General features: G+C 29.0%; 1 long non-coding RNA gene across 1 annotated transcript; it reads right to left on the bottom strand.

Moving 5' to 3' along the window:
* Positions 1 to 4,538: 4,538 nt before the first annotated feature.
* LOC123305590 lies at positions 4,539 to 5,962 on the bottom strand. Its single transcript, XR_006536845.1, has 3 exons — positions 5,940 to 5,962; positions 5,005 to 5,301; positions 4,539 to 4,706 (listed from the first exon to the last, which is right to left on the bottom strand). It is a non-coding gene; the product is annotated as an uncharacterized LOC123305590 (long non-coding RNA).
* Between the last annotated feature and the right edge of the window lie 301 nt (positions 5,963 to 6,263).

Genomic DNA, 6,263 nt, shown 5'->3' with positions numbered 1-6,263 from the left:
ATTATGAATCAATTAAAAAAATTCCTTTAACACGCGCCTACATTTAAGTAATAAATCAGGAGTATTTTAAGTTGAATTCAAAGTTTGTAATTGTTAATGGTAGAAATAAATGCTGATAAAATGACCTAATTAGCCCGTTTCTGCTTTATCTTCTGCCCATCTGTGAACGAATATGATTAAACGAAGAGAGCAGCGAGGTAAAATTTTTATAGCGTGTTTAGGACACAAACCGTGATTTAATTCGTAATCGAGTAATACGGGGTAATTGGATTATAGAGCCCATCCGTACGAACCGAAAGTGATCGAAATTCAAACATAAAAAAGCGTTTCTAATGAAAAAATACAGAACTTTTGTTTGAAACATTTTTTCGCAAAGATTTCCTTAAAGGGGATTTCTTGTAAAGGTGGTTTGTGTAAAACTTGAGTTTCCAATTATCCAAAATCGTGGTAGAAGTTTAAAAGTATAAAAATGTGACTTTTGTTAGAAAAATTTTTCCGTAACAATTTCCCATAAGAGGATTTCTTGTAACGGTGCAAAGAACTAGATTCAATGTGAGTTCAGAACATGATGTGCCCCATCAAACTCTGCAACTTTTGTTTAAGTTATTTTTTGATTGGTTAACTGGAAAACAAGCTATTAGCCATTAAACATTAAAATGACCCACCCTGTATCGTTAAAAGAATATTCAGTATATTAATTTCCTTTTATACGAATTTATTTTAAACTTTTATTTCTAAATTCAAATTAAATAAATGGATTTCTAAAAATTTAATTTGCTTTCTTTCTATTATGAATTTTTAAACTTTCATCAATACGAAAGTATACAAAATTTATTGTTAATCCATTATTCTATTAAAAAAAATGAAAAATAATAAAAAATTGATTGTTAAATACATTTTAATAACAAGATAACATTACTATAAATCCACTATTGTTATAATCTGTATATTTTATTATATTTTTATGATTAACATAATTTTCTGAATTATAACACCGTGAATAATAAATAATAACAAAAAAAATTCTTTTTTTTTTTATATATAACACAACAGTGGAATAACATTAATGGTAAAAAAATACGATTTGAAAAATTATTATTATATTAAATGTTTTTTGTAAACTAATTGGTATGAAAAATGTCATTTTGTTTATTTAAAAATTACTAGAGTGATACCCGCCCGCTTCGCTGGATTTAAAAGTAAAGATTGAAAAAGATTAGTCTCGCTTATCCCCTTGCTCTAACACAATAATAGTAAGGATTGTTTTACACAGGTAAAATATATGTATGGTTTTCTATTTTTTTAAATATATAATAGTCGTAATTATTCATTGAGTATATCAGAAAATGACCGTGAAATTTTATGGACTATTTTTACAGAAATCTATAATTTATGGTAATGTCTCAAATGCCTACTTTTACAGAAATCTGTAATTTATGGTAATGTCAAATGCCTACTTTTACAGAAATCTGTAATTTATAAAAATGTCAAATTAAATTAATTTGTAAATAATTTTTTTATTTTTATTATTAATATATCTTTATAAATTATGTCTCATGTGTTATTCTGAAATAAGCTATATTGCTGTACAGTTTCATTAAAAACATTCACTAGTTTTAGCGTGAAAGCGTAACAAACAAACAAACAAACGAACAAACAAACAAACATGCTTACTTTCGCATTTATAATATATAGAGATATATAAAATTTTGGTTTTATTATTATTGTTGCGTACGAAAACGTTTTTGTTTTTAAATGGTTCATGCTTCATTGTAAATATAAAAATGTATAAAAATTTAGAATGAATGTCATGTAACCTCTACATAGACTACAGTGGAAAGCTTTACAGAATGTGTTCTTTAAAAGTAAAGGAAAAGTAAACGATGATTATGCAAAAAAAAAATTATAAAAAAAGGAAACGACGCGATATAAAGTTACTTTGTAAACATATCAAAATTAAACCTTGACAGATTCAAAAAATCATGATAATGGCTTTAGTTTTTACCCCAAGTCAATATTACTTTAGAGCAACGCTCTATTTGCTTTTTTTTTAGATTTTCACATAATTTATGTACTATTTTATAGTAATTAGACTTACCACATCAAACGATTATTTAATAAGTCACAATTCCTGTTAAAATTCTGTATAAAATATTGAAAAACTAAAAGAATTTGTTTCAAAAGGGGTCAAAAGTGGCCAAACTAGCCCAGATTGCCTATAATTATTGTTGATGTAACTAAATATATTCACACGTTGCTAATAGGGGATGATTCTGGCCATATTACCCAAAAAAATATAAATTGATTAAAAAACGAAAAAGTTATAAGCAATCAAAGATTGCATTCAAAGTTTGCCCATCTGCTTTTAGCAAAACAAAATTTTTAATATGTAATCTCTATGGTGATACGTACGTATGACGTCACTAGTGAATATCTTCCTCCTTGATTAATTAGGAATTTTAAACGTTCATGTCCTGCATACTAGTAAGAATTTAAGTGAGAATTCTTCATTCGAAGTGATAACAAAAAATTTAGTCCGATCCCCTATTGGCAAATAGAGATATGATATAAAAAAAGTTTTCAAAAGGCAACTTTTTGAATCAACTGATCTGTTATTATTGAAAAAGATTTGAGTCTTGTCTAGTTCTTCAAGGTTACGGCAACGAAAATCCATTGGTAGACTTTCCGAAGAATTTGATGAACAAGCTCATCGAAATTTTTTTGGTTATAATATGTTATATTGTTTTTTAAAAGTAAACCTAAAGACAATTTCCATCTAGTTTTCCATAATTGTAGACCCCATTTAAATATTGGCATCTGTAAAAAAAAATATATGGATTGCCTGATATATTCTCCACTTTTCAATGAATACATTTTTTTGTTTCAGATCGAAATAGTAGCAACGAAAGTCGTGGTCGTGGTATCCATAAAAAGAAAAAATTACAATTACTATTTCCATTATTGGTAATGTTAAAACTGTTCAAAGTCAAAGTATTGTTGGTGATTATTTTATTTGGTGTACTCTTCATTAAAAAAGCAATAATTGGTGCTGGCTTGGTGATACCATCATTATTGAATTCATTAAAAATGTGTAAACAGATGCCAATACATGGTTTACATGTGGACCATGGTTTTTCTGCGGATTATGCGGGCGAATATGGTGGCTATAGTACCGGATATAATGTAGCGGGTGGAGGTTATGCGGCTGGACCAAACGGTATACCAGCAAATTTGGGTGCGAAAGATTATGGTGGGGTATATGATCGTGTGTATAACTCATATAAACCATAATAACCGTTTATTAACTCTGCAAATGTTCGTAGTTTTCAATTTCGATGAGATGGTGGAATGCGATAATAAATTTTATTTTTATCATCTATTAATTTTTGGTCTTTTTTTTGCAGATATTTTCGGAAAAATAACAACAAGTCTCTTCTTAAAAATGTTAGGTGGAATGGCCCTACAATCTTTTTTCTTTGGAGGTTTAATATAAACCAAACGTGGTAACATGTCTGTGGAAGCCAATCGAGCAAGATTAATGGATTTTATTTTTTTAGTGTTTCTCAATGAAATTTCCATTTAAAATAAAAAACAAATTTGATATTTTTCGTAAAAATTAGGTATTTGCGATGGTTGTTTCGATTTCAGCCTCTTTGTGGCAAAATTATAAAAATGATTGATAAATAATTTTAACGAAAAATTCAAAATTTTTATTTATTTTACATTTAAAAACAATAGTAATTTGTTAGAAAATTTTAACGATAGGGAGTGTAGATAAAAGTGTACATTTTGCATATCTTACAAAGTCGTACGTTTTAAGTTCAAAATATATTTCTTGAGGGAAAGATAAAATAAGAAATTTGTGTTGAGAATAAATTTTGAATATTTAAATAGATATTTGCGATTTTAAAATTACACATCTATTAAAAGCATATTATAATTAGAATAGTTTATGTCAAAATTTTTTATAATTAATTTATTAAGATGCTCGCTAAGATCAAGGACTCTATATGAATTGAATAAGGAGTAAAATATGGATCTGAATAGTAAATTTCTATAATAATGGCTGCCAGAAAAACGAAAATTCTATAGAAATAATTTCTCTGTCCAATAAATCTGGGGATCTTGGCTAAGGTCTCTCCTTCGTGACAAAAAAGTTTGTTTAATATTTAATTTTTATTCTCAAAAAAAATTTTTTAATATATTTTATTTGCTACAATATCAGAAATACTGTTTAAAATAATAATCTATTTTGCATAAGCAATCTTTTATATGCATTAACCGAAGTAAGTGATTCTTCAATTAATTTATTTGAGTATCTTCCTCATTTCTTTAAATTATTTATTTATTGTTAAAATATGTGGCATAATTTATAAATATTAATTTATAATAAAAATTGAGACGATACTCATATTTTGGTTTCACACAAGGAGTTCGGCTTAGGCTACATTATACCCACCGAACAAAAAAAGAAAAAAAAAAAAAAAAAAAAAAAAAAAAAAAACAAAATGTCAGTAAAATATTTAAAATTTATTTAAAATTAAAATACAATTTTTTTTCATTACAAATCATAAAAATAAAAAAATGGCCGAAAGTGGATACCCGGATGGCCAGGCACACGACGCACAAACAGAGAATCGCACGCAGCATCGCAGGCGGTAAACACGGCGCGAAAGGTCGTGATTGGATCACGGCGGCACCAGGCACTATAAAAAAAAAAACAAAAACAACGAGTCAACAAGTGACCTGATGGTTTTCTTGATGAAAAAAGAATATACTTCAACCTTTGCATCGAGCAAGTTAAGAGCTCGGAATATATTCATTCGTGGTGGATTAAAATTAATCAATCGACGACGATCATTAAACAAATAAAATAAAATCGAACATAAATTAAAACTGGACCAACATCGTGTTATAGTTAATGAATCGACAACGAATGATTAAATAGGAACAATAAAACAAAAACAAATTAAAATAAAAACGATAAATATTCACGTGGAGTACCTGCTGATACAAGTTTCGAGTGGACGACCGCATGGTTATTTCATCTTTTGTTGTTTGGAAATTCAACATCGCCCATCAGCGGCAACACCACCGCATGCAGGCCGATTCGATCAACACAAATTATGCAAGAAAATCTGGTATACCTCGAGGATCACCCAGTGATTCCGCTGTGTGCTGCTGCGTTCTCTCCTGGCCGTCCGGTTGTTCAACCCCCGGTTCCATTCGTGAATGACTATGTAAGTTGTATTTATCTTTTGCCTCTTTATCAATTAATTTGCCGGCCAAAAAGGACATATTCTAAAATAAATTGAAAAAAAAATGACATTAATAAAAGGTTGGAGGTGTAACAAACATTTTAAAATTAGGAAATCATATTAGTTAAGTTTTTTTTTAATGCGTGGTGATTCCTGGTGGATCTATTAGTCAAGCCGTCGAGTGGCCCTTGTCAATTTGGTGCTGGCCAATAGCCGCCTATTAACGACAAGGGTCAGCCACTCCCCATTTCGCGGCGCTAGGTGGTGGCGAAGACGATCTAAATTGAATCGAAGACCCATACACCTCGCCCGTGCTGTTACGGCAAATGGCTCTTGTCCGAATATACATACATATTTTTATTCAACGAAAAATAATATAATAAATGCCTGTATGCGCTTTAATTTGGAAGCAAATTCACCAGGAACCACTGTTGTCAATGTTAGTACTAACGTATGTCCCCTTTTAAACAAATATTAAATTTTTTTTTAATTTTTTTTTCAAATACAAAATTCTTAGGTTAGGTGTCAAAATAAATTATGCTAAGTGTTTATTTTTGTTTACTATACATTTGATAAAAAAAATAAATAAATAAAATAAAATTGTGAATAGTAGAAACATTAAAGGAAATTTTACAAAAAAAAATTAAATAAACATAATTGAATTTAATTGAGATCACTTACGTTTTTTTTTTGTTAATCCAATCGTCGACACACAACACGTTGTATTCAATATCACTATTGACACTTTAAGTTGTAATACAGTAGAGCCAACTTCACATAACTAATATTGATTTAGTAGATCCTCGCTTGAATTTACGCGCCATAACCCGTCCGATCAACAAAAGACTTCCACTGCGAGACCCTTCATATGTTCGTTTCTCTAACTAAATTGAGAATCGTTTTATGGTAGCATAGCGTATGGTAAATGGCGTAATTTTCAATCGTCGTTATCTAAGACAACTTGAAAATAAACAACTATTAATCGTATAATCCTGTATATTTAAT

Source organism: Chrysoperla carnea, chromosome 1, assembly GCF_905475395.1.
Source record: "Chrysoperla carnea chromosome 1, inChrCarn1.1, whole genome shotgun sequence".
Taxonomy (NCBI): domain Eukaryota; kingdom Metazoa; phylum Arthropoda; class Insecta; order Neuroptera; family Chrysopidae; genus Chrysoperla; species Chrysoperla carnea.
The sequence above is the reverse complement of the archived record's forward strand: the minus strand, read 5'-3'. Positions and strand labels throughout refer to the sequence as shown.